Genomic DNA, 27,701 nt, shown 5'->3' on the forward strand with positions numbered 1-27,701 from the left:
ACTGCTGACTGACGTGTATTATACACTACACTTGTGCGTTATATAATAGTTTAGTAAAAACGCACACAAGTGCACCTGTACGCTGCCACCGACAGGCACACACGTGCGGTTTTTAAATGCAAGCACGGACGCACTAAGAACCTAACAGGTTTTAGGAGCGACAATTGCTGAGAAGTCTGACACTATCAGGACTGTTTTAGACTGTGTACACCAGCCCCAGATATGATGAAGGCTGGTATACGGTCACCACTAGGAATGGCTATATACCCTGCCTGCCTGCCTGCCTGCCTGCCTGTATACTGCTACAATAGTCCTGACAAGGACTCTTTTGGTCACTAGCCTGTATTCCAACCTGGCTATACCCTGCCTGTATACAGCAACAATAGTCCTGAGAAGGACTCTGCTACTGTACTCCGACCTGGCTATACCCTGCCTGCCTGTATACAACTAGAATAGTCCTGAGAAGGACTTTTGGTCACACTGTTTGCAGCCCTGCTACAGAAATAGCTATAAAGGGCCGCAAACCTTTCCCTGAAGCAGCGACCCTCTCCCTGCACTGACTGTCTGGATAGCTGTGAGCAGAGCACAGCGCGCCCGCCGGTATAAAGGCTCGGTCACGCTGTGCAGGCCGGCCAATCACTGCAATTCCACAACTAACAGGGCTGTGGCATTGCAGTGGTCTGCCAGCCAATCCCTGCATGAGGGCTGGCTCTCAAAAGAGCGCCAACATGCAGGGATGAAGACCACGAGTACAGCACGAGTATCGCGAGATTACTCGGTCCCCGTCGAGTAGACCGAGTACAGTGATACTCGTGCGAGTACCGAGTAGTAACAAGCATGCTCGCTCATCACTATTTATTAGTAAAATGGCTTACACTCCCCTTTTTTCCACTTTTTTCTTCACTACTTTTATAAAGAAATTTTTCCTTTCTTTATTCTTAATGCAATTTTATATAGCAACACCACCATTTTTTGCCACGAACATAATTTTTCTTGTCCGTCATCCCGTTCACCCTTACAGGGTTGTGGACAGATGCACTTGTCACTACACTTCTAAGACTCAATACAGGGTCTGGAGCTCAATGCTCCCTTTTTGTTTTTTTTTTCTTCTTTTTTTTCTTTTTTTCATTTTGTCCTTCTTCTTCTTCTTTTTCTGATTTTTGTCTCAAAAAGCTGATGAAATTTGAAACACTATACCCCAGTGATTTTATAAATGTTTCTCAATATATCACTTGAGAACTTTTATGGCCGGTATTGTAACAGTTGACCATCCCGGCAGTATTTGAAATACAGCAGTCAGTCCTCTGACGTAGCTCCATATGTGTATATATAGAGGTTCTTCCTCCTTTGATTGCATACTGTTCTTTTTTTGCCCTGATGAAGGAGACAGTGATCTCTGAAACACATTGACCGGAAAAAAGAATAAAGAGATGAAATAATTAACATCAGTTTCCTTTGGTGACAGCGCGGCAAGCACCCGATTTTCCTCCTATACGTTATTGCTCTTCTACTAGGGGCTGCGGCTGTCGCCATTTGTAACGTGCATTTAGGGGTTGTGACTGGCACAACCTTAATAGGTGAGTGCAACTACTATTAATTATTTATTACCTTACCAGGTAAGACCCTAATTTGTGCGTCTGCTCCAGAGTTATTTCCCTGATTATTAATATCTGACAGGCAGTGATTGATCCTGCATTCTCACCTTCCTCTCTGTTGCACATTCTTATTGTTCCTATATGCTCTCTATTTCCATCAGACTTTTTTTGTCCTTCGGTGGGGCTCTAACATATGTGCACCATTTTTTATTTATTTTTATGGATTCCTTTCTTTTTTCATGCTAGCGTTCATTATGCAGTAGTCATTCATGATATATCTTATATTTGTGAATCCATTAGGGCTCTATATGTCTGGTGCATCACATTGGGTCTTTTCAGTGCACAATAGGCACCTTTTTCTGTTATGCTCTGCTGCCACCTTATGGACATCCTATCAGTGATGCCAGAAAAAAATGGACATGTCTCCGTGCAGCAATCACGGACACGCGGGTACGCCGCACGGAGACACGTGCAGTGAAAAATCACTGATGTGTGAGCAGACCCATTCATTATAATGGATCTGCGTATCTCAGTGATTCTGTTATGTTTAAAAAAAAGCACAAACGTACCAGAATCACTGACGTGTGAAACAGGCCTTATAGTGTTTTGATTTATGTATGTATTATACAACTTCTGTGGATCTTGTATGAGTGACTTTTCTTCATTTTATTGGATTGTTTTAAAATATTGAAATAAAGTCACGCTTCCTATGCATCCTTTTGTATTCTGATTGGCTACTATAATACAGTTTTTAGGCACTGAGATCGATACCAGAGGCATGGTCTTCCGCTTACCAGAGGATAAGCTCAAAAGGCTAAGGGACATAATAGAAGGGTTTAGTGCTGTTAATAAGGTGGCATTAAGATAAATGAAATATATCTTCTCGGTCTTCTCGTTTTCTTGCTGAGTTGTGCCAATGGACAGAGTTTTTTCTAGACATTTGCTATTGGAAACTCAGGGAACCAAAGCTCCTGGATAGAGTTGAGCGCGGTTCGTGGTTCGTGGTTCTCCAGTTCTAGGCTCGAGTGATTTTGGGGCATGTTCTAGATCGAACTAGAACTCGAGCTTTTTGCAAAAGCTCGATAGTTCTAGAAACGTTCGAGAACGGTTCTAGCAGCCAAAAAACAGCTAAATCATAGCTTGGTTTCTGCTGTAATAGTGTAAGTCACTCTGTGAATCAAACTATTAGCACATTTCAGTGTATAGTGTGCGTGAACAGCGCATTCAGATCACTGCTGCTTCTATAATGGCGATCGCCATTTTTTTTTTTTTTTCTTGTCTTCCTTCCCTAAGTGCGCGCGTCTTGTGGGGCGGGCCAGCATGTCAGCCAATCACAGACACACACACAACTAAGTTGACTTTGAGCCAGAGAAGCAACGGCATGTGTGATAGGATCTGCATGTCACATGTCCCTGCATTATAAAACCGGACATTTTCTTCACGGACGCCATTATCTGCCTTCTGCGTCTTTGGTGTCAGACATCACTGTCGCAGCTCCGTCCTCCTGAGTCCTATAGCCGATACAGCTGTATGCGCTGCATACACAGCGTTAGACAGCATAGGGAGAGCACTTTATAGCAGTCCTTTTAAGGGCTCAAACCGGCAGGGTCAGAGAGCCATAGGTGACAGGTCCTGCAAACAGCAACAGCATCTGTGTAGCCAAGGTCAGGGATTTCCTCCCTGCATTTCACCATTAGGAGGAAATAGAAAGGCAGGCTTCCATTCCTCTACCCAGAGCACCACAATCCTGCCACTGTACCCTCCTGTCCTCTGCACACTCCAACTCATTATAACTAAGCCATTATACTAGCAAACACTCAGTGTACCTAGTGGCATCCTATCTGTGGCTATTGGACTTTGCTATAGTCCCACTAGTGCAAAGACATTTGCAGAGCACGTCTGCCTGCATTGCACACTCCAACTTTTTTAAACTAAGCAATTTTACTAGCAAACACTCAGTGTACCTAGTGGCATCCTATACGTGGCTATTGGACTTTGCTATAGTCCCACTAGTGCCAAGACATTTGCAGAGCGCATCTGCCTGCGTTGCACACTCCAACTAATTTTAACTTAGCCATTATACTAGCAAACACTCAGTGTACCTAGTGGCATCCTATACGTGGCTATTGGACTTTGCTATAGTCCCACTAGTGCCAAGACATTTGCAGAGCGCATCTGCCTGCGTTGCACACTCCAACTAATTATAAGTAAGCCATTATACTAGCAAACACTCAGTGTACCTAGTGGCATCCTATCTGTGGCTATTGGACTTTGCTATAGTCCCACTAGTGCAAAGACATTTGCAGAGCACGTCTGCCTGCATTGCACACTCCAACTTTTTTAAACTAAGCAATTTTACTAGCAAACACTCAGTGTACCTAGTGGCATCCTATACGTGGCTATTGGACTTTGCTATAGTCCCACTAGTGCCAAGACATTTGCAGAGCGCATCTGCCTGCGTTGCACACTCCAACTAATTATAAGTAAGCCATTATACTAGCAAACACTCAGTGTACCTAGTGGCATCCTATCTGTGGCTATTGGACTTTGCTATAGTCCCACTAGTGCCAAGACATTTGCAGAGCGCATCTGCCTGCGTTGCACACTCCAACTAATTATAAGTAAGCCATTATACTAGCAAACACTCAGTGTACCTAGTGGCATCCTATACGTGGCTATTGGACCTTGCTATAGTCCCACTAGTGCCAAGACATTTGCAGAGCGCATCTGCCTGCGTTGCACACTCCAACTAATTATAAGTAAGCCATTATAGTAGCAAACACTCAGTGTACCTAGTGGCATCCTATACGTGGCTATTGGACCTTGCTATAGTCCCACTAGTGCCAAGACATTTGCAGAGCGCATCTGCCTGCGTTGCACACTCCAACTAATTATAAGTAAGCCATTATACTAGCAAAAACTCAGTGTACCTAGTGGCATCCTATCTGTGGCTATTGGACTTTGCTATAGTCCCACTAGTGCAAAGACATTTGCAGAGCACGTCTGCCTGCATTGCACACTCCAACTTTTTTAAACTAAGCAATTTTACTAGCAAACACTCAGTGTACCTAGTGGCATCCTATACGTGGCTATTGGACTTTGCTATAGTCCCACTAGTGCCAAGACATTTGCAGAGCGCATCTGCCTGCGTTGCACACTCCAACTAATTTTAACTTAGCCATTATACTAGCAAACACTCAGTGTACCTAGTGGCATCCTATACGTGGCTATTGGACTTTGCTATAGTCCCACTAGTGCCAAGACATTTGCAGAGCGCATCTGCCTGCGTTGCACACTCCAACTAATTATAAGTAAGCCATTATACTAGCAAACACTTAGTGTACCTAGTGGCATCCTATACGTGGCTATTGGACTTTGCTATAGTCCCACTAGTGCCAAGACATTTGCAGAGCGCATCTGCCTGCGTTGCACACTCCAACTAATTATAAGTAAGCCATTATACTAGCAAACACTCAGTGTACCTAGTGGCATCCTATACGTGGCTATTGGACCTTGCTATAGTCCCACTAGTGCCAAGACATTTGCAGAGCGCATCTGCCTGCGTTGCACACTCCAACTAATTATAAGTAAGCCATTATACTAGCAAAAACTCAGTGTACCTAGTGGCATCCTATCTGTGGCTATTGGACTTTGCTATAGTCCCACTAGTGCAAAGACATTTGCAAAGCACGTCTGCCTGCATTGCACACTCCAACTTTTTTAAACTAAGCAATTTTACTAGCAAACACTCAGTGTACCTAGTGGCATCCTATACGTGGCTATTGGACTTTGCTATAGTCCCACTAGTGCCAAGACATTTGCAGAGCGCATCTGCCTGCGTTGCACACTCCAACTAATTTTAACTTAGCCATTATACTAGCAAACACTCAGTGTACCTAGTGGCATCCTATACGTGGCTATTGGACTTTGCTATAGTCCCACTAGTGCCAAGACATTTGCAGAGCGCATCTGCCTGCGTTGCACACTCCAACTAATTATAAGTAAGCCATTATACTAGCAAACACTCAGTGTACCTAGTGGCATCCTATACGTGGCTATTGGACTTTGCTATAGTCCCACTAGTGCCAAGACATTTGCAGAGCGCATCTGCCTGCGTTGCACACTCCAATTAATTATAAGTAAGCCATTATACTAGCAAACACTCAGTGTACCTAGTGGCATCCTATCTGTGGCTATTGGTCTTTGCTATAGTCCCACTAGTGCCAAGACATTTGCAGAGCGCATCTGCCTGCGTTGCACACTCCAACTAATTATAAGTAAGCCATTATACTAGCAAACACTCAGTGTACCTAGTGGCATCCTATACGTGGCTATTGGACCTTGCTATAGTCCCACTAGTGCCAAGACATTTGCAGAGCGCATCTGCCTGCGTTGCACACTCCAACTAATTATAAGTAAGCCATTATACTAGCAAACACTCAGTGTACCTAGTGGTATCCTATACTGTGGCTATTGGACCTTGCTATAGTCCCACTAGTGCCAAGACATTTGCAGAGCGCATCTGCCTGCGTTGCACACTCCAACTAATTATAAGTAAGTCATTATACTAGCAAAAACTCAGTGTACCTAGTGGTATCCTATCTGTGGCTATTGGACTTTGCTATAGTCCCACTAGTGCAAAGACATTTGCAGAGCACGTCTGCCTGCATTGCACACTCCAACTTTTTTAAACTAAGCAATTTTACTAGCAAACACTCAGTGTACCTAGTGGCATCCTATACGTGGCTATTGGACTTTGCTATAGTCCCACTAGTGCCAAGACATTTGCAGAGCGCATCTGCCTGCGTTGCACACTCCAACTAATTATAAGTAAGCCATTATACTAGCAAACACTCAGTGTACCTAGTGGCATCCTATACGTGGCTATTGGACTTTGCTATAGTCCCACTAGTGCCAAGACATTTGCAGAGCGCATCTGCCTGCATTGCACACTCCAACTTTTTTAAACTAAGCAATTTTACTAGCAAACACTCAGTGTACCTAGTGGCATCCTATACGTGGCTATTGGACTTTGCTATAGTCCCACTAGTGCCAAGACATTTGCAGAGCGCATCTGCCTGCGTTGCACACTCCAACTAATTTTAACTTAGCCATTATACTAGCAAACACTCAGTGTACCTAGTGGCATCCTATACGTGGCTATTGGACTTTGCTATAGTCCCACTAGTGCCAAGACATTTGCAGAGCGCATCTGCCTGCGTTGCACACTCCAACTAATTATAAGTAAGCCATTTTACTAGCAAACACTCAGTGTACCTAGTGGCATCCTATACGTGGCTATTGGACCTTGCTATAGTCCCACTAGTGCCAAGACATTTGCAGAGCGCATCTGCCTGCGTTGCACACTCCAACTAATTATAAGTAAGCCATTATACTAGCAAACACTCAGTGTACCTAGTGGCATCCTATACGTGGCTATTGGACTTTGCTATAGTCCCACTAGTGCCAAGACATTTGCAGAGCGCATCTGCCTGCGTTGCACACTCCAACTAATTATAAGTAAGCCATTATACTAGCAAACACTCAGTGTACCTAGTGGCATCCTATACGTGGCTATTGGACCTTGCTATAGTCCCACTAGTGCCAAGACATTTGCAGAGCGCATCTGCCTGCGTTGCACACTCCAACTAATTATAAGTAAGCCATTATACTAGCAAAAACTCAGTGTACCTAGTGGCATCCTATCTGTGGCTATTGGACTTTGCTATAGTCCCACTAGTGCAAAGACATTTGCAGAGCACGTCTGCCTGCATTGCACACTCCAACTTTTTTAAACTAAGCAATTTTACTAGCAAACACTCAGTGTACCTAGTGGCATCCTATACGTGGCTATTGAACTTTGCTATAGTCCCACTAGTGCCAAGACATTTGCAGAGCGCATCTGCCTGCGTTGCACACTCCAACTAATTTTAACTTAGCCATTATACTAGCAAACACTCAGTGTACCTAGTGGCATCCTATACGTGGCTATTGGACTTTGCTATAGTCCCACTAGTGCCAAGACATTTGCAGAGCGCATCTGCCTGCGTTGCACACTCCAACTAATTATAAGTAAGCCATTTTACTAGCAAACACTCAGTGTACCTAGTGGCATCCTATACGTGGCTATTGGACCTTGCTATAGTCCCACTAGTGCCAAGACATTTGCAGAGCGCATCTGCCTGCGTTGCACACTCCAACTAATTATAAGTAAGCCATTATACTAGCAAACACTCAGTGTACCTAGTGGCATCCTATACGTGGCTATTGGACTTTGCTATAGTCCCACTAGTGCCAAGACATTTGCAGAGCGCATCTGCCTGCGTTGCACACTCCAACTAATTATAAGTAAGCCATTATACTAGCAAACACTCAGTGTACCTAGTGGCATCCTATACGTGGCTATTGGACCTTGCTATAGTCCCACTAGTGCCAAGACATTTGCAGAGCGCATCTGCCTGCGTTGCACACTCCAACTAATTATAAGTAAGCCATTATACTAGCAAACACTCAGTGTACCTAGTGGCATCCTATACGTGGCTATTGGACCTTGCTATAGTCCCACTAGTGCCAAGACATTTGCAGAGCGCATCTGCCTGCGTTGCACACTCCAACTAATTATAAGTAAGCCATTATACTAGCAAACACTCAGTGTACCTAGTGGCATCCTATACGTGGCTATTGGACTTTGCTATAGTCCCACTAGTGCCAAGACATTTGCAGAGCGCATCTGCCTGCGTTGCACACTCCAACTAATTATAAGTAAGCCATTATACTAGCAAACACTCAGTGTACCTAGTGGCATCCTATACGTGGCTATTGGACTTTGCTATAGTCCCACTAGTGCCAAGACATTTGCAGAGCGCATCTGCCTGCGTTGCACACTCCAACTAATTTTAACTTAGCCATTATACTAGCAAACACTCAGTGTACCTAGTGGCATCCTATACGTGGCTATTGGACTTTGCTATAGTCCCACTAGTGCCAAGACATTTGCAGAGCGCATCTGCCTGCGTTGCACACTCCAACTAATTATAAGTAAGCCATTATACTAGCAAACACTCAGTGTACCTAGTGGCATCCTATACGTGGCTATTGGACTTTGCTATAGTCCCACTAGTGCCAAGACATTTGCAGAGCGCATCTGCCTGCGTTGCACACTCCAACTAATTTTAACTTAGCCATTATACTAGCAAACACTCAGTGTACCTAGTGGCATCCTATACGTGGCTATTGGACTTTGCTATAGTCCCACTAGTGCCAAGACATTTGCAGAGCGCATCTGCCTGCGTTGCACACTCCAACTCATTATAACTAAGTTGCATTGTCAGGGATATTTATTCTTTATTATTCTGCTGTTAATAAAGCTAGACCACCACTGCAATCTTCACCACCTCTCAATTTTTACTACCACATTTTCAGTCCACAATCTTGTCGCAATCAACATGAGTGGCAAAATGACAGATGCTGGTGGAAAGGGGAAGAGGCGTGGTGGAAAAGGCAAAAAAGGTTTTGTCTGTGGGGAAAGTGGCAAAGCTCCATTATCATCTGCTGAAGATAGACCATCTACCAGCAAAAGTAAGATGTCTACTACTTACCGTGGACAATCCGATGTGCTCCCTTTTTTACGGACACGAACAACAGGAAGAAAGGTAGATGATGGGCAAAAAAGGAAAATGCTTGAATGGATCTCAAGTGGTCCAACAAATGCCCTCTCAGCCACTTCAAGTACCGCATCCAAAAAACACCAGTCCTCTGAGTTGTCATCCCAATCACACTTGATTTCTCCCAGCTCTGAAGTCTCCATCAGCCCTGCACAGTATGGTGGAACTGAGATGGCTGAGTCTGCAGAGCTGTTCAGTCACACTATAGCCTGGGAATCAGAGGTCTGCTCCCAAGCTACAGTGAGTACAGAACAGGAAATGGTCTGCAGTGATGCCCAGAACCTTTGTGACTCTGATTCAGGCCGTGAGGACCAAGTTTCTGAGCATAATGTTGACCCTTTGTCACAAACTGTAACACCTGTGGTTATAGACAATGAGGAACATACTGATGAAGATGAGACGCAGATACCCGATTGGGATGACAACTTAAATATTCGGTCAGGGCAAGAAGAGGCTCGGTCTGAAGGGGAGGGGAGTGCAAACACAACAATTGATGATGAAGTTCTAGATCCCACCTACTGTCAACCCCCAGTCAGGCACTCGAGGAGGTCAACAGAGGCGGTGGAGGAGGATGCAACCGACGACGAAGTTACCTTGCGCCTTCCTGGACAGAGTCGGAGCACTGGTAGCACGTCTACAACTGCATCCTCAGCCACCACTCTGCCTATGAGCATTATTCGGGGTGGATCAACAGGTCGCATGGCCTCTAAGCCTTGCCTAGCCTGGTCCTTTTTTGACATAGAAAAAGATCGCCCAAATCATGTGATATGTAAAATTTGTCATGATTCTCTTAGTAGAGGTCAAAACCTCAGCAGTTTGACAACTTCTTCCATGAATCGTCACATCAACAGTCCGGAACCGATGGAGCGAGAGGACGGGTCACCACAGGGATCAGAGATGGTACGGACTGACGGGATGGCAGATAGTCAGCGTTCGGGGTTCGGGAATCGGCAGGACCGGATGGCGAGGCAGGAGCGGCTCTAGAAGAGAGATAGGTAAGTATATCACAGAGACACAAGGAGACCTGACTCCTAGCTTAGGAAACACGAAGAACAGGCCCCGCCCACTTGTGCGTGATTCCTTCTGCGCAGTGAGAACGCTGGTGGCCTGACCAGGCAGGCTTGGGGCAGAGGTGGAGGACCCAGATGAGGTGGAGGATGCAGAAGCTGTGGCGGAACTTGGACAGACAGAGGATTGACACACAAGTCATGGGGACGGCAAGACTTGTGCAGCAGACCCTTCACCATCTATCACCATAGTTACCCAGTGCCAAGTCAGCGACATGTAACGTCCCTGTCCATGCTTACTGGTCCAAGTATCGGTGGTGAAATGCACCCGTTCACACACAGAGTTTCTCAAGGAAGCGGTGATGTTGTGTGCGACATGCTGGTGTAGCGCGGGCACACCTTTCTTAGAGAAGTAGTGGCGACTAGGCATCTGGTACTGGGGCACAGCGACAGACATAAGGTCTCTAAAATCCTGTGTGTCCACTAGGCGGAAAGGCAGCATTTCGGTAGCCAACAGCTTACAGAGGGATAGAGTCAACCTCTTAGCTTTGTCATGGGTCGGAGGAAGTGGCCTTTTATTTGACCACATCTGAGGGACAGAGATCTGGCTGCTGTGTGTAGACGGTGTTGAGTAGGGTGTCCCTGGAAAAATGCAGGTTTGTGAGGAAAGTGCAGGCGGAGACATGATGTTGCCTTCATCCAACGTTGGTGCTATCGATGTCTGAGAGAGCTGTACACACTCACTTGTTTCCCCTTCCAAACCAACTGACGACCATACAAGCAAACTGCCTGTTGCGGTTACAGTGGTGGAAGTTTGGCGTGGAAAAACAGGTGTGACAGCTGTCCCCACAGTCCTAGAAGATGAAGAGCGCGCGGATGCACTGGAAGGTGCGGGCGGTGGATGGTTCGCTCTTGCAGCATTGCAGCACAGTGAGCTTCCCACCGGGACCTATGATATTTATTCATGTGACGATTCATGGAAGAAGTTGTCAAACTGCTGAGGTTTTGACCTCTACTAAGAGAATCATGACAAATTTTACATATCACATGATTTGGGCGATCTTTTTCTATGTCAAAAAAGGACCAGGCTAGGCAAGGCTTAGAGGCCATGCGACCTGTTGATCCACCCCGAATAATGCTCATAGGCAGAGTGGTGGCTGAGGATGCAGTTGTAGACGTGCTACCAGTGCTCCAACTCTGTCCAGGAAGGCGCAAGGTAACTTCGTCGTCGGTTGCATCCTCCTCCACCGCCTCTGTTGACCTCCTCGAGTGCCTGACTGGGGGTTGACAGTAGGTGGGATCTAGAACTTCATCATCAATTGTTGTGTTTGCACTCCCCTCCCCCTCAGACCGAGCCTCTTCTTGCCCTGACCGAATATTTAAGTTGTCATCCCAATCGGGTATCTGCGTCTCATCTTCATCAGTATGTTCCTCATTGTCTATAACCACAGGTGTTACAGTTTGTGACAAAGGGTCAACATTATGCTCAGAAACTTGGTCCTCACGGCCTGAATCAGAGTCACATAAGTGTGCTTGGAAGACCTTCGCTGCAGTATGGGCCATTAGATCTTTGACTTGTACCACAACCATAAATCTCGAGTAGTTGTCTACCATCGTAAGTGCATACGTGAGCTCGCCTCGATATTCTGCAACAAAACTCCCTTTTTCGATTTCAGTTTCAGCAAACACTCCTCTTCCTGTAGAAAATATTTATCATTACCTAAGACAGTCATTCTAATGCATGACAATATTAAGGCAATTTAGTTAAAACTTGTTTTAACTCACCTTTAAGGGGATTGATGTATTTCATGGTCAATCCAGGTTTGTCAGTGATGGCACTGACATAATGTATGGCGTCTTTTTCGGGCGTTATCCTTTGCCTTTTCATTGTGAAAATCCAGTTGCCTATATCAAAGCAAATTCTACTACTTGTAAAGTATGCAGAAAATGAAATGTAGAACATATAACATCAACTGCTTAGGAACGCATCATAGGTTAGTACTTAAAAGGATATTGTCATGTTCTAGTCATAATGCAAGCTGGACATTTTTCATGTTACCCTGTAATCGCCGGCCTGTTCTAATGCTGACAAGCCAAGATATAGGCTCAGCTGCTAAGGCTTCCCTCTGCCTTCTGAATGAAACTTGAATATGTCTGGGTCACTGTGTATATAGCAGGTGCTCAGAAAAAATAAGAGTCAATTCAATAGAAATAGCTCTGGCACACTATAGTGATCAATAACGTAAGAAAAGAACTCTTGGAATGCTGAAAATTCTTTATTTGTGCAAAAGGATAATTCATCCAACGTTTCGACCTTGTTTTTAGGTCTTTATCAAGGATAAAGTTATCTAAGATCATAAAGGGTTACAAAACCATATAAACACGTAATTAGTACATAGTACAACATAACAGTACAATATATTGCTACTTGAGAGTACAATGGGTCAAATGACCATGATGCACATACAAAAAATTTTTCCAAAGCCATAGTGAAAACATTTGTACTGAGGAAAGAAAATTTCCACATGACCTATCTGGAGAAACATTCTGGATCAAACAATCAAAAATAGTCAAGCAGGTAAATACACACCTATATGGATAACAGGATGATATGTGTTCAATTGTGTAGCGTCATTGCCATTAAGGTACAAATGGAAAACTTGCAATCCTATATAGTGAAGGAAATGAACACATATCATATCAAAGAACACAGGAACATGGGTGTGAGAAAAACCTCAATGTTTATACTTTGTTCTTTATAATGGTGTGAACATGTATATGTCTCAGTACCTTATGCACTTGAGAATTCTAGTGAGTAGATCATGAAAGCCTATTTCAGAACTGGAATCGGTAAATAATTGTAGGTGGAATCTAAATGAAAAGATGGTACAAGTGTTATCATGACACGTGGGCTATAACACAATGGACCGTGTGACAAAGAAGAAAGGAGAGAAAGAAGAGGAAGAAAATGCAACTACCTGTAACATTACGTGATAGTCACTGGTAAGTATCACTTGACAATTCAAGTGAAAAAGGATTCCTTTATTAAAGGGTTCTCAGTCGCCTCAGGATCATGAAATACTAGGGTAAATGATATGAGAATGGGTAAGAAGCACCACTAAAGGAAATATGAGATGCAGGACATATATCTATAAACCCCTGAACTACATGATAGAAATAAAAAGAAGAAAAAAGAAAAAAAAGAAGAAAGAAGAAGAACACATAGAATGCGGAAAGAGAATGGGTACAACTACCTGAGTTACTGCAGGGAGGCCCCTGGTTGGTATTGTGAGGGTTAGTGGAATTTCTTCACTGAAGGGTTCTCAGTTGCCTCAGGTTCGTGAAAAATGCTATAGACAAATAATGCCCGGAGAAAAGGGATTCATATACAGCGAATAATGGTAATACAAGGTACATGTGTCACATGTAATAGTATATATATATATATTGTACTAAGCTCTACACCAGAAATAGAAAGTAGTCCCTCTGCCTTCTGTCTAGGTGCCCTGAGTTATGTCCTGTAAACTGTCACAGGGACCCAGACACACATGTGTAGTAGGGGAATATCCCTGCTGAGATGCCAGTGCTAGAGCACTCGTTTGCTGTGGAGTTGAACGCTATGTGAGCAGTTCTTACCTTCAATGAGCAGAAGTCTCTTTTTTCAGATTTCAATATCTCTGTGGGTATCTGGCAGAAATATGGAATACTCTTTACTGCTAAGACCCTGTACACCACTCCCACTAAAGGGGGCTTTACACGCTGCGACATCGCTAATGCGGAGTCGTTGGGGTCACGGAATTTGTGACGCACATCCGGCCGCATTAGCGATGTTGCTGCGTGTGACACCGATGAGCGATTTTGCATCGCTGCAAAAACGTGCAAAATCGCTCATCGGTGACATGGGTCTCCATTCTCGATTATCGTTACTGCAGCAGTAACGATGTAGTTCGTCGCTCCTGCGGCAGCACACATCGCTCCGTGTGACACCGCAGAAACGAGGAACCTCTCCTTACCTGCCTCCCAGCCGCTATGAGGAAGGAAGGAGGTGGGCGGGATGTTCCGGCCACTCATCTCCGCCCCTCCGCTGCTATTGGGCGGTCGCTCAGTGACGTCGCTGTGACGCCGCACGGACCGCCCCCTTAGAAAGGAGGCGGTTCGCCGGTCACAGCGACGTCGCCGGGCAGGTAAGTATGTGTGACGGGTCTGGTCGGTGTTGTGCAGCATGGGCAGCGATTTGCCCGTGTCGCGCAACAGATGGGGGCGGGTATCCACACTAGCGATACCGTGACCGATATCGCAGTGTGTAAAGTAGCCTTTAATAAACTGTGTAAAGGATTTTAAGTAAAAATCCACAATAAACCAGCGCTAGATGGGTTTTTATAATTTTATTAATAGACCACAAATAAAAAATTTTTTGCTATCCTTGTTTCAAGACAGAGTATTTGATAATATACAATACACTGATTATTACTAAAACCAAGGACCACATAAAACAAGGACCACATAAAATAAAAAATGAAAGTAATGAGAATAAAATTCTTTTGTATAACCAATTAACTTCGAGGTGATACAATATTCACATTGATTTAGTTTTACCAGTCTAATGTAATGCCCCGGCCGGTGGCATATATTTTGTTTGGTTAATAATTTAGACTTATACAATGAAAGATGTACTATACCACCCCTGGCTAACTTACAAGTTTTAAGTTGTACAATATAAGTTTGCGACGTTATATTCGCCCCCAGGGCCTGGGGGAATAAACCTCACAACAACTTGACAGCAAAAAACACCCCGGATTTCTCCGTTGATTAGGCTGGAACCGCTATGTACAGGATTGACCTGTTAGACTTCCAGAGCGGACGTTTTGAGGCCAGTGGCCGCGACTAGTGCTGGCTCTGGGGGAGATGTATGGTTACCGACATCCCTCTTTACAGAGCCTTTATAACACTTCACAAGGCCACAAACCAGCCGGTCCCGTATTCTCCCAAATGTACTTTCGAAATCAAGCAGTACGAAGCCACTGAAAGCACCAAGATGTTGGCTGCGGACAACAATAAGATCAGCGGTAACTACTCAGCCTCTCCAGCGGGCAGTCCAGACCGTATCCAGTGTCAGCTGACTGATTCCACACAGGAGGAAGTTGCTTGGCAGGTTAGCACCACACAAGGCTCCGATCCGCTTCCAAACGAGCAATGCAGAACCGCTGGAGGTACCAATGTATCCTGGTTGCAGACAAAGGAAATGTCAGCGGTAACCTCTCAACCTCTCCAGCAGGCAATCCGTACCGTGTCCAGTGGAAGCCGGTTGATTCCACACGAGGGAGAGATTACTTGGCAGGTTATCACCGCACAGGTGAGGTAGGCAAAAACAGAGTCCTGATCCGACGCGCGTTTCGGGGGCGTGTAACGGCCCTCTTCCACAAGTATAACTCAGCTGTTGCCTAGAGCACTATTTATGCATATATTTAATTGGTTATAATTTGCATAAAATTAAACAATGTTTAAATTCAACCAACATTCAATGACCACTACATATATCAATTTGTGAAAGACCGTTCATAATAGCCATATAATATAATTATGTGCAAAGGTTTTTCTAAAAGTTTTTCTAAAAAGACCTATATATAGCCTTGCTTGTATCATCATATACTGGGAAGACAATGTGTATATATGCATATGCTTTTTTTCAACAATAAATTTAACAAAAGGACATCATAAAGGTGTAATATAAATTTGCTATAATATGAAAAGCCCCTTATATCTACATCAACCTTGGGCAAGTGAAGCACCAATTTTAATATATATTATGCATATATACACATATATCTCCATGACAATCGCTTTTTTTTTTTTTTTTTTTCCTTCTCTCCGTATTATTATCAGTACCTATTACTCCTCTACCTATAAAAATATAAATTAATTAAAAGCAAACAGTTCTATATCATTATTGAGTCCATATGGTTTCAAGGTGTTCAATTCAAAAATCCATTGGCTTTCTGCTCGTGACATTTTTTTAATGAAATCGCCACCTCTCCAATCCTTAGTTATTTTTTGTACGCCCCATACTTGGGATCCTTTAAAGGACCCTCCATGTTTTAACACATAATGTCTGGATAGGGGGTGCTTAGTACATTTATTTTTAACACTTCTAATGTGCTCACCCACCCTTTTCCATAGGGGTCTAATAGTTCTCCCAATGTATTTTTTCTGACAGGGACATTGAATGCAATATACTACTCCCTTTGATTGACATGTAATAAATTCTCTAATCATGACTTCTGACTGCCCCTGTAAGAAGGATTTCCGTGAAATATTTTTTGTATTCTTACATACTATACAGCTTTTGCATGGAAAAAAACCTTTCAGGCCAAATAATCCTCCCTTATTAGGTGCTGTAAGATTACGTATGGTGGGTGCCACTAAATTGCCAATATTGTTTGCCTTCCTATATATGAATATAACGTCGCAAACTTATATTGTACAACTTAAAACTTGTAAGTTAGCCAGGGGTGGTATAGTACATCTTTCATTGTATAAGTCTAAATTATTAACCAAACAAAATATATGCCACCGGCCGGGGCATTACATTAGACTGGTAAAACTAAATCAATGTGAATATTGTATCACCTCGAAGTTAATTGGTTATACAAAAGAATTTTATTCTCATTACTTTCATTTTTTATTTTATGTGGTCCTTGTTTTATGTGGTCCTTGGTTTTAGTAATAATCAGTGTATTGTATATTATCAAATACTCTGTCTTGAAACAAGGATAGCAAAAAATTTTTTATTTGTGGTCTATTAATAAAATTATAAAAACCCATCTAGCGCTGGTTTATTGTGGATTTTTACTTAAAATCCTTTACACAGTTTATTAAAGGCTACTTTACACACTGCGATATCGGTCCCGATATCGCTAGTGTGGATACCCGCCCCCATCTGTTGCGCGACACGGGCAAATCGCTGCCCATGCTGCACAACACCGACCAGACCCGTCACACATACTTACCTGCCCGGCGACGTCGCTGTGACCGGCGAACCGCCTCCTTTCTAAGGGGGCGGTCTGTGCGGCATCACAGCGACGTCACTGAGCGACCGCCCAATAGCAGCGGAGGGGCGGAGATGAGTGGCCGGAACATCCCGCCCACCTCCTTCCTTCCTCATAGCGGCTGGGAGGCAGGTAAGGAGAGGTTCCTCGTTTCTGCGGTGTCACACGGAGCGATGTGTGCTGCCGCAGGAGCGACAAACTACATCGTTACTGCTGCAGTAACGATAATCGAGAATGGAGACCCATGTCACCGATGAGCGATTTTGCACGTTTTTGCAGCGATGCAAAATCGCTCATCGGTGTCACACGCAGCAACATCGCTAATGCGGCCGGATGTGCGTCACAAATTCCGTGACCCCAACGACTCCGCATTAGCGATGTCGCAGCGTGTAAAGCCCCCTTTAGTGGGAGTGGTGTACAGGGTCTTAGCAGTAAAGAGTATTCCATATTTCTGCCAGATACCCACAGAGATATTGAAATCTGAAAAAAGAGACTTCTGCTCATTGAAGGTAAGAACTGCTCACATAGCGTTCAACTCCACAGCAAACGAGTGCTCTAGCACTGGCATCTCAGCAGGGATATTCCCCTACTACACATGTGTGTCTGGGTCCCTGTGACAGTTTACAGGACATAACTCAGGGCACCTAGACAGAAGGCAGAGGGACTACTTTCTATTTCTGGTGTAGAGCTTAGTACAATATATATATATATACTATTACATGTGACACATGTACCTTGTATTACCATTATTCGCTGTATATGAACCCCTTTTCTCCGGGCATTATTTGTCTATAGCATTTTTCACGAACCTGAGGCAACTGAGAACCCTTCAGTGAAGGAATTCCACTAACCCTCACAATACCAACCAGGGGCCTCCCTGCAGTAACTCAGGTAGTTGTACCCATTCTCTTTCCGCATTCTATGTGTTCTTCTTCTTTCTTCTTTTTTTTCTTTTTTCTTCTTTTTATTTCTATCATGTAGTTCAGGGGTTTATAGATATATGTCCTGCATCTCATATTTCCTTTAGTGGTGCTTCTTACCCATTCTCATATCATTTACCCTAGTATTTCATGATCCTGAGGCGACTGAGAACCCTTTAATAAAGGAATCCTTTTTCACTTGAATTGTCAAGTGATACTTACCAGTGACTATCACGTAATGTTACAGGTAGTTGCATTTTCTTCCTCTTCTTTCTCTCCTTTCTTCTTTGTCACACGGTCCATTGTGTTATAGCCCACGTGTCATGATAACACTTGTACCATCTTTTCATTTAGATTCCACCTACAATTATTTACCGATTCCAGTTCTGAAATAGGCTTTCATGATCTACTCACTAGAATTCTCAAGTGCATAAGGTACTGAGACATATACATGTTCACACCATTATAAAGAACAAAGTATAAACATTGAGGTTTTTCTCACACCCATGTTCCTGTGTTCTTTGATATGATATGTGTTCATTTCCTTCACTATATAGGATTGCAAGTTTTCCATTTGTACCTTAATGGCAATGACGCTATACAATTGAACACATATCATCCTGTTATCCATATAGGTGTGTATTTACCTGCTTGACTATTTTTGGTTGTTTGATCCAGAATGTTTCTCCAGATAGGTCATGTGGAAATTTTCTTTCCTCAGTACAAATGTTTTCACTATGGCTTTGGAAAAATTTTTTGTATGTGCATCATGGTCATTTGACCCATTGTACTCTCAAGTAGCAATATATTGTACTGTTATGTTGTACTATGTACTAATTACGTGTTTATATGGTTTTGTAACCCTTTATGATCTTAGATAACTTTATCCTTGATAAAGACCTAAAAACAAGGTCGAAACGTTGGATGAATTATCCTTTTGCACAAATAAAGAATTTTCAGCATTCCAAGAGTTCTTTTCTTACGTTATTGATCACTATAGTGTGCCAGAGCTATTTCTATTGAATTGACTCTTATTTTTTCTGAGCACCTGCTATATACACAGTGACCCAGACATATTCAAGTTTCATTCAGAAGGCAGAGGGAAGCCTTAGCAGCTGAGCCTATATCTTGGCTTGTGAGCATTAGAACAGGCCGGCGATTACAGGGTAACATGAAAAATGTCCAGCTTGCATTATGACTAGAACATGACAATATCCTTTTAAGTACTAACCTATGATGCGTTCCTAAGCAGTTGATGTTATATGTTCTACATTTCATTTTCTGCATACTTTACAAGTAGTAGAATTTGCTTTGATATAGGCAACTGGATTTTCACAATGAAAAGGCAAAGGATAACGCCCGAAAAAGACGCCATACATTATGTCAGTGCCATCACTGACAAACCTGGATTGACCATGAAATACATCAATCCCCTTAAAGGTGAGTTAAAACAAGTTTTAACTAAATTGCCTTAATATTGTCATGCATTAGAATGACTGTCTTAGGTAATGATAAATATTTTCTACAGGAAGAGGAGTGTTTGCTGAAACTGAAATCGAAAAAGGGAGTTTTGTTGCAGAATATCGAGGCGAGCTCACGTATGCACTTACGATGGTAGACAACTACTCGAGATTTATGGTTGTGGTACAAGTCAAAGATCTAATGGCCCATACTGCAGCGAAGGTCTTCCAAGCACACTTATGCAGACCTCATGGCTACTCAGAGAGAGTCCTCACAGATCAAGGCACAGCCTTTGAAGCGGAAATCTTCAAGGACTTCTGCAGCTTTTACCGATGCAGGAAGATGCGCACTACACCCTACCATGCTCAAACCAATGGTTATCAACCTGCTCAGGACTTTACCCCATATTCCAGATGTGGCCTTACAAGTGATTTATAGAGGGGTAACAATACGTTGGGATCACCGGATCTAATCTCCCTTTTTATACACCCTAAAATCTTGTTTGCTTTAGAATAAACAATAACATCATAAAGGTATAGCAGTACCGTTTCAAAGTTTCGGTGTCCCAAGCAGCATTCCATCAGCCTCTGGAAGGTTCCTGGCAAATTGCACAGCTCGAAGGGCATGCTTTTGAACTCGCAGAGACCCATCGGGGTGGCAAAGGCGGTCTTCTCCCGGTCTGCCTCAGCAACGGACACTTGCCAATAGCGACTAGTGAGATCAAGGGTAGAAAAATAATTTGCAGTTCTCAATGCAGCTAGCTATTCCTCAATACAGGGGAGTGGTGCTGTCCTTCTTCTTTAACAGGACCAACGGAGCTGCCCAGAGGCTACAACTGTCACGGATAACCCCAGCCTCCTTCATGTTGCTCAACATGTCCTTGGTACACTGGTAATGTGCAGGTAGTTTTGGCTTATATCTCTCTTTGATGGGTGGGTGTGCACTTGTGGGGATGTAGTGTTTGACCCCTTTTATTCTTCAAAAGTCTAGCGGATGTTTGCTGAAGACTTGCTCGTATTCTTGCACTAGCCTGTAGACCCCCTTCTTGTGATGTGAAGGTGTGGAGTCAGTGCCTACGTGTAATTCCTTACACCACTCCTCTGGCTGACTTGGTGAGCTGTCACTGAATGGGTGGGCTGAAGCAATGGTGGATGCTGCTGTTTGGATAGCATGTGTATCTACTGAGAACAGCTTATCAATGGTGGCAAATCGGAGCAGCTTAATCTCTTGCTCTCCGCAGTTCAACACTCTATGGGCACTCTTCCCTTCCATATTAATGAATAAAACTATGATGTAAATAGCATATAGATACCCCACAAATGCAGATAAAAGTAGGTTATGGGAAAAGGGGGAAGAGAGAAACAGGAAAATAGTGGAATAAAGTATACCTTCCAGGTGGGAGAGGAAATGGCAGCACAGCCAGTGGAGGTGAAGCAAGGGGAGCCTGCAACTAAAGAGTTGAGAGCGTTATCACATGGTGACTGAGCCTGATTGTAACGGGAGCATAGAGGTGCCGATCCTGTCTTACCTGCGTTGGTGTAAAAGTGGGTGTCCTGTGGTGGAGTCAGCTATGTGCAGTGGTGGCCGTGGGTTCTTTTATGTGCGACCGTAGTAATAGCTGCGCCCACTTCCTGTATGGGAGTGGAATGCAGTGAGGGTAATGGAACGCACGCCTGCGCATTTGTGTTTAACGTCGCGCATGTGCAGAACGGAGAAAAGGCTGCGCTCACTTCCTAATGAAAGGGAGTGAGACGCATCTGGGAAGGGAAGGGAAAAGATTAGGGTTTGGGGATGATGAAAGGGCTTTCTACGGGCAAGGATGGCAAAGGGTGGCAGTGACGGAAAGTCAGGCAGCCTGTCCTGTCCTGTCCTGTCCGTCCGTCTTTTTGTATCATGAATTGGAAAGACTGCAAGGGGGAGGGGAGGTGCTTGTGTCCAAAAGGAGGAGTTATTCAGATTCATTGCAGTGGGCGGCGGCTGCAAAAAGCACCATTCTTCTTGTTTTTGCTCTGCAAAACAGCCTTTTCAAGGGTTGGCTTGGGTGACAAAATGTCTTCTGTAGGCGTGGGTTTGTCTCCCTCTCCCTAAGATGTGTCCGGTATAGGCCAGGGTGCCACTCAAGGCCGTAACCAATTCGGGTTATAGCTTCTCGGCCTTTTGGCTAAGATCAAGTGTAGTTTCGGAGGACGCTACCTTGGTCGGTACTGGAAGGTGCCTGGGATTGCACGTCTGCCGGCCTTGAGGAAGTGTGTGCGCCTTCTGGTGACACATAGCCCTCTTGTGCCTGGACGGTTCCCAGGCAACGGGAGGCGATCACCTTTGTTATTTTGAAGTCCTACTGATAAACAGAAAAAAAAAAAAATTAAATCTGTTCTTATCAGTTTAATATCTGATACGTCCCCTCTCTGGGGACCATATATTAAATGGATTTTTAGAACAAGGAGATGGAAAAAATCTTGCTCTGTCCACTCCACGCATTGACCTGGTATTGCAGTACCTCCAGGACCGGTGCACCCCTTCTTAACCCAGTTTCCAAAAGCAGAACTCAATTCACCTGATTCAAATGAGCCCCATTAGTGAATTGAAAGAAAGCAAAAACTTTATATGCACCTCAATTTGGCCAATTCACTTTTCACACTTTCACCCTTTTTTTTATCTTTCACACCTTTTACTTGCTTTATTGATGCAAAAAGCTGTGCCAAATAGCAAACTCATCTCCACTCAACTTGACCAACTCTGCTATGTCCCGTGCAGTATCTTATTCTCAGTCTTATCTAGATCATTTGCAATTGAATAGAATAGATCCCTTTTGGCTGCTTATGACTGTGTAAAATATGTAGTTTTACTGGGCTGGGATGAGAGAATCCATTGAAGCATGGTGTAGGGATTGTGGTTCCTGTGTGCTAAGAAGAGAGGCTGGCACCAGCCAGAAAGCCCCATTGCAGCCAATAATCACTTAATAACTTTTTCAACTTGTCATCATATGGGAGGCCTTCCATTCCTTGTAGTAGTCTAGTTGCCCACCTTTGAACTGACTCTAACTTCTGAATGTCCTTTTTAAAATGTGGAGCCCAAAACTGGTTCCCATATTCCAGATGTAGCCTTACAAGTGATTTATAGAGGTGTAACAATACGTTGGGATCACGGGATCTAATCTCCCTTTTTATACACCCTAAAATCTTGTCCCAAGCAGCATTCCATCAGCCTCTGGAAGGTTCCTGGCGCATTGCACAGCTCGAAGGGCATGCTTTTGAACTCGCAGAGACCCATAGGGGTGGCGAAGGCGGTCTTCTCCCGGTCTGCCTCAGCAACGGACACTTGCCAATAGTGACTAGTGAGATCAAGGGTAGAAAAATAATTTGCAGTTCTCAATGCAGCTAGCGATTCCTCAATACGGGGAGTGGTGCCGTCCTTCTTTTTTAACAGGATCAACAGAGCTGCCCAAAGGCTACAACTGTCACGGATAACCCCAGCCGCCTTCATGTTGCTCAACATGTCCTTGGTACACTGGCAATGTGAAGGTGGTATTGGCTTATAGCTCTCTTTGATGGGTGGGTGTGCACCTGTGGGGATGTGGTGTTGGACCCCTTTTATTCCCCCAAAATCTAGCGGGCTTCCCACCGGTAACCCGCTCCCCAGCTTGGATGGATGCTGAGGGAGCCCCTTTTGCCCGCAGGCTCTGGCCCTGGGAACTGTAGCCTTGGCGGTGACTGTGCTTCCCTCTACGGTGTGAGCTGTTGCCTTCAATCGGGTCTTGACTGCTGGGAAACCCTGGAGGTTCCTGTCGCTAACGGATTTGACTGGTTTTACGGCGACTCCTAGCCTGGTCGGGGTCCGTAGGCCCTGCCGGATGGTGCTGGCTTCTCTTCACTCCTCGATCTGGTACCGGCGGGCCACCGCCCATCCCCGGTCCGTACGGTTCACTCCAATCAGCCTCTCCTGCAGAAGGTCACAACCGTCTGCCAACCTTGCTGAGTGCCCGGGCCACACACCCGGACACGGTCAGTCTCCTCTCCTCTTCACTTCTCTAACTCCAAAACTGATCTCTAATCTGACTCCTTTTCCCGCCTCCAGGACTGTGAACTCCTCGGTGGGTGGGATCAACCGCCTGGCCCACTCCCTGGTGTGGACATCAGCCCCTGGAGGAAGGCAACTAGGATTTGTGTTTAGCTTCGGTGTGCCTAGCCGGAGTGTAGAGTGTGTTGGTGTAGTACCTGTGACGACCTGGCTTGTCCAGGGCGCCACATTCCCCTATAGTAAAATGCAGACCGTCCGCGGGCTGCCCGTCCATCACCGGTTTTATTTTCACAACTGAAAAAGAATAAAACGGTAAAACATGTAAAAGCATCATAAACATTTTACAACGGTACAGCTTCCGCTCTTCTCCCACCCAAACAACCTGGCCCTGATGCTGCCCCTAAGAAGCGGGCAGCACCCCTTGACCCCAGTCCAGCACCAAGTTGCCCGAGCGGGTTCTGTCTCTTTCAGGGGGCCCACGTCCAAGGGGACCCCTGAACCCCCGGAGGATCGCCACCGGTTACGGTAGTGGCGGGCCTAGGCCATCCCTTTCCTCCAGGCCCATCCTCCCAAATCAGCCTCTCCGGAGGCGGTAACGGTGTCAAGCCAACAAACATTTTTATTTACATTGCACTAAGTTTGTGGTTGCCCTGCAAGTTCTCGGGCTTGTCCGTAAGCAGTTCCTTACGCAATGGTTGCACAGTCCCTACGGGGACAACAGTTGCCGGCAACGGCCGGTTTAATCACGGTTCAATCAGGTAAACTTCTTTGGTTGATCATCTTTACTTATCATTTAAAACTTTCAAACTGGTACACTCAACACATAAAGCCCCCCCCTTTTAAAGAGTAGTTTCCCTGTACCTAAGTGGGGGTCTACCTAGGTTGGGGCGAGTGGACCTTCGGGGTCCGGTGTCAGTGGTGACAGGCAGTGGGGCAGAGGGAACAGTCAGTTCCTCCTCCCTGCTATCATGTGGGGCAGGCGGAGGCGTAGGGGAGCTGGGTACAGGTACATCCCTGGGCACTGGCTCGCGGTTAACCGTTTCCATCATTTCTTCATCCACGGGTTGTGGGAACAGTATCACTGGAAGGATCACCGCACCGTTCTGTGTAGGCCAGTCTGCTGGAAAATCACCCATCATGGTGTGGATTACCTCTTTTTCCTTCTCCACTGGACTGGGAACTGGAGCCTCATCCGCTACTCTCAATGCTGGTGGGCACTTCTTCAGGTGGTCTCGGGAAACCGTGGCCAAAGTCCCCCCCTGGTCACGGCTGATCTGGTAGGCCTTCCCATTCTCCCATCCTGTGGGCTGGACTACATACGGGGTTTTTTCCCATTGATCATCCAGCTTGTGGGCCCTTCTTTTCCGCTTCAGCACTACATCCCCAGGTTGGAAGGAACCGGCAGGCGCCTTCTTGTTGAAGCACTGCTCCTGTTGTCCCCGACTCCGGCACAAGTTCTTTTCAACATACTCCTGGACCTGTCGGTACTGTGTCCTCCGCCGAGTGTCCCATTCAGCTGTCGACAGGAGTGCTTCTGAAGCTTCCAAGCCCATTTCCAGATCCACTGGTAGCCGGCCGGGACGAGCTCTCATCAGGTATGCTGGAGTGCATTTCGTAGAGCTGGAAGGGATGTTGTTGTACATATCGACCAGGTCAGGTAGCTTCTCCAGCCACAGGTTCCGCTCTTCCAGTGGTAACGTCTTGAGGAGGCCCAGGACCAAGTGGTTCATCTTTTCACAAATGCCATTGGTTTGGGCGTGGTAAGGCGTGGTCCGGATTTTCTTGCAGCCGTACAACTGGCAGAATTCCTGGAATACCTCTGCTTCAAAGGCCGGACCCTGGTCGGTAAGCACCCTCTCCGGGTACCAATGCGGTCAACAGAAATAAGCCTGGAAAGCCTTAGCAGCGGTGCGGCCGGTTAAGTCCTTAACTGGGACAACCACCAGGAACCTCGAGTAGTGGTCTACGATGGTCAGAGCGTAGGTGTACCCACTTCGGCTGGGGGTGAGCTTTACATGGTCAAGGGCAACCAGCTCCAGCGGTTGGTGTGTAATGATCGGGTGTAGGGGTGCCTTCTGGCTGGCCTCGTCCTTCCTTCTCAATGCGCAAGGGCCACATTCTCGGCACCAGGCCTCCACAGATTCCCGCATTCCACTCCAATAGAACCGCTCTCTTAACAACATCTCTAGCTTCTTCCACCCGAAGTGCACTGCACCATCATGGTATGCTTGCAGGACGGTGGGCACGTTAGCCTGGGGAATCACCAGCTGGCGGATCTTCTCGTGAGTCTTTGGATTAATCAGCTCGCGATACAACTTCTCCTGGTGTAGGTATAGCCGGGTCCGTTCTTGCCACAGACGTTGGGCTTCGGCAGGGGCAGCAGGGTCTATCCCAGCAGAACCCTGTTCCACTAGAGTCTTGACCAGGCGGACAGCAGGTGCCTGGTCCTGAGCTTCCTGCCAGTCCTGTCGGGGCAGCGGATCCAGGTTCACCCGTTGTTGGTAGACGTGCACCTTCTCAGTGAATGGCCGGTGAAATGCAGGCAACTCGATCTCTCCGAGGTCATCATCCTCTGGCCCCTCTTCCGACAGGTGGGGCATCCGGGAGAGTGCATTGGCATTGACGTTGGTACGGCCGGCCCGGTACTTGATGGTGAAATCGTAGTTGGCTAACCTGGTCACCCACCGCTGCTCCAACGCGCCCAGCTTGGCCGTATCTAGATGGGTCAGCAGGTTATTGTCTGTGCACGCGGTGAACTTGGCTGCTGCCAGGTAATGGCGGAACCGCTCGGTGATAGCCCACACCAGTGCCAAGAGCTCAAGCTTGAAGGAGATGTAGTTCTCAGGGTTCCTCTCAGTCGGTCGGAGTTTTCGGCTAGCATAAGCTATTACCTTTTCCCTTCTGTCTTGGACCTGGGATAGAACAGCCCCCAAGCCCACATTGCTGGCGTCGGTGTAGAGGATGAATGGGCGGCTGTAGTCAGGGTACGCTAGGATTTCCTCTCCGGTCAGGGCTGTTCTCAGCTGGCGGAAGGATTCCTCATGCTTTTCTTCCCACACCAATGGGGCTACTAGGGATCTACCACCCTTGGTCTGTCCTACGAGGAGGTCTTGCATGGGGGCAGCCATCTTTGTGTACCCCTTAATGAAGCGACGGTAATATCCCACCAGGCCCAGAAACTGCCTCACTTCCCTCACTGTGGTCGGTCTCGGCCAGTCTTGGATGGCGGTGATCTTCTCGGGGTTGGGGGCGACACCTTCCGCACCAACCACATGTCCTAGGTACTGCACTCTGGGTTTCAGCAGATGACACTTTGAGGGCTTCAACTTCATCCCATACTTGGCAAGGGACGCGAACACCTCGGCTAGGTGCTCCAGGTGGGCTTCATACGTCTGTGAGTACACAATCACATCATCCAAGTACAGCAAAACGGTCCCATAGGCAGTCTTCTCTCGGTCTTCCGGTGCCACGGCCACCTGCCAGTACCCGCTGGTGAGGTCAAGGGTGGAGAAGTAGTTAGCGGTTCTCAGCGAGGCCAGGGACTCTTTGATGCGGGGCAGAGGGTAAGCATCCTTATGCGTTATCTGGTTAATCTTCCGGTAATCCACACACATCCGCATGGTGCCATCCTTCTTCTTAACCAGCACCAACGGAGCGGCCCAGGGACTACAGCTGTCCCTAATAACCCCTGCCTCCTTCATGTTCCTCAACATGTCTTTGGCGCATTGGTAGTGCGCAGGGGGAATAGGCCTGTATCTCTCTTTAATAGGGGAGTGTGTACCGGTAGGGATGTGGTGTTGAACCCCTTTAATCTGCCCAAAATCTAGAGGGTGCTTGCTAAAAACCCGCTCATACTCCTGTACCACCCGGTATACCCCTTCCTTGTGGTGTATGGGGGTATCATCAGTGCCGACATGTAGCTCTCGATACCACTCGCCTAACTCCCCCAGGGATGAGTGGGAACCGGCAGCAGGCGGTGTGACCGGGGGAA

At 45.8% G+C, this 27,701-nt stretch overlaps 1 pseudogene; it reads left to right on the top strand.

Annotated features, from left to right (window-relative positions):
* Positions 1–22,005: 22,005 nt before the first annotated feature.
* Positions 22,006–22,212, top strand: LOC142280992 (U2 spliceosomal RNA; annotated as a pseudogene).
* The last annotated feature ends 5,489 nt before the right edge of the window (positions 22,213–27,701 follow it).

Source organism: Anomaloglossus baeobatrachus, unplaced genomic scaffold (genome assembly GCF_048569485.1).
Source record: "Anomaloglossus baeobatrachus isolate aAnoBae1 unplaced genomic scaffold, aAnoBae1.hap1 Scaffold_465, whole genome shotgun sequence".
In the NCBI taxonomy this organism is placed as follows: domain Eukaryota; kingdom Metazoa; phylum Chordata; class Amphibia; order Anura; family Aromobatidae; genus Anomaloglossus; species Anomaloglossus baeobatrachus.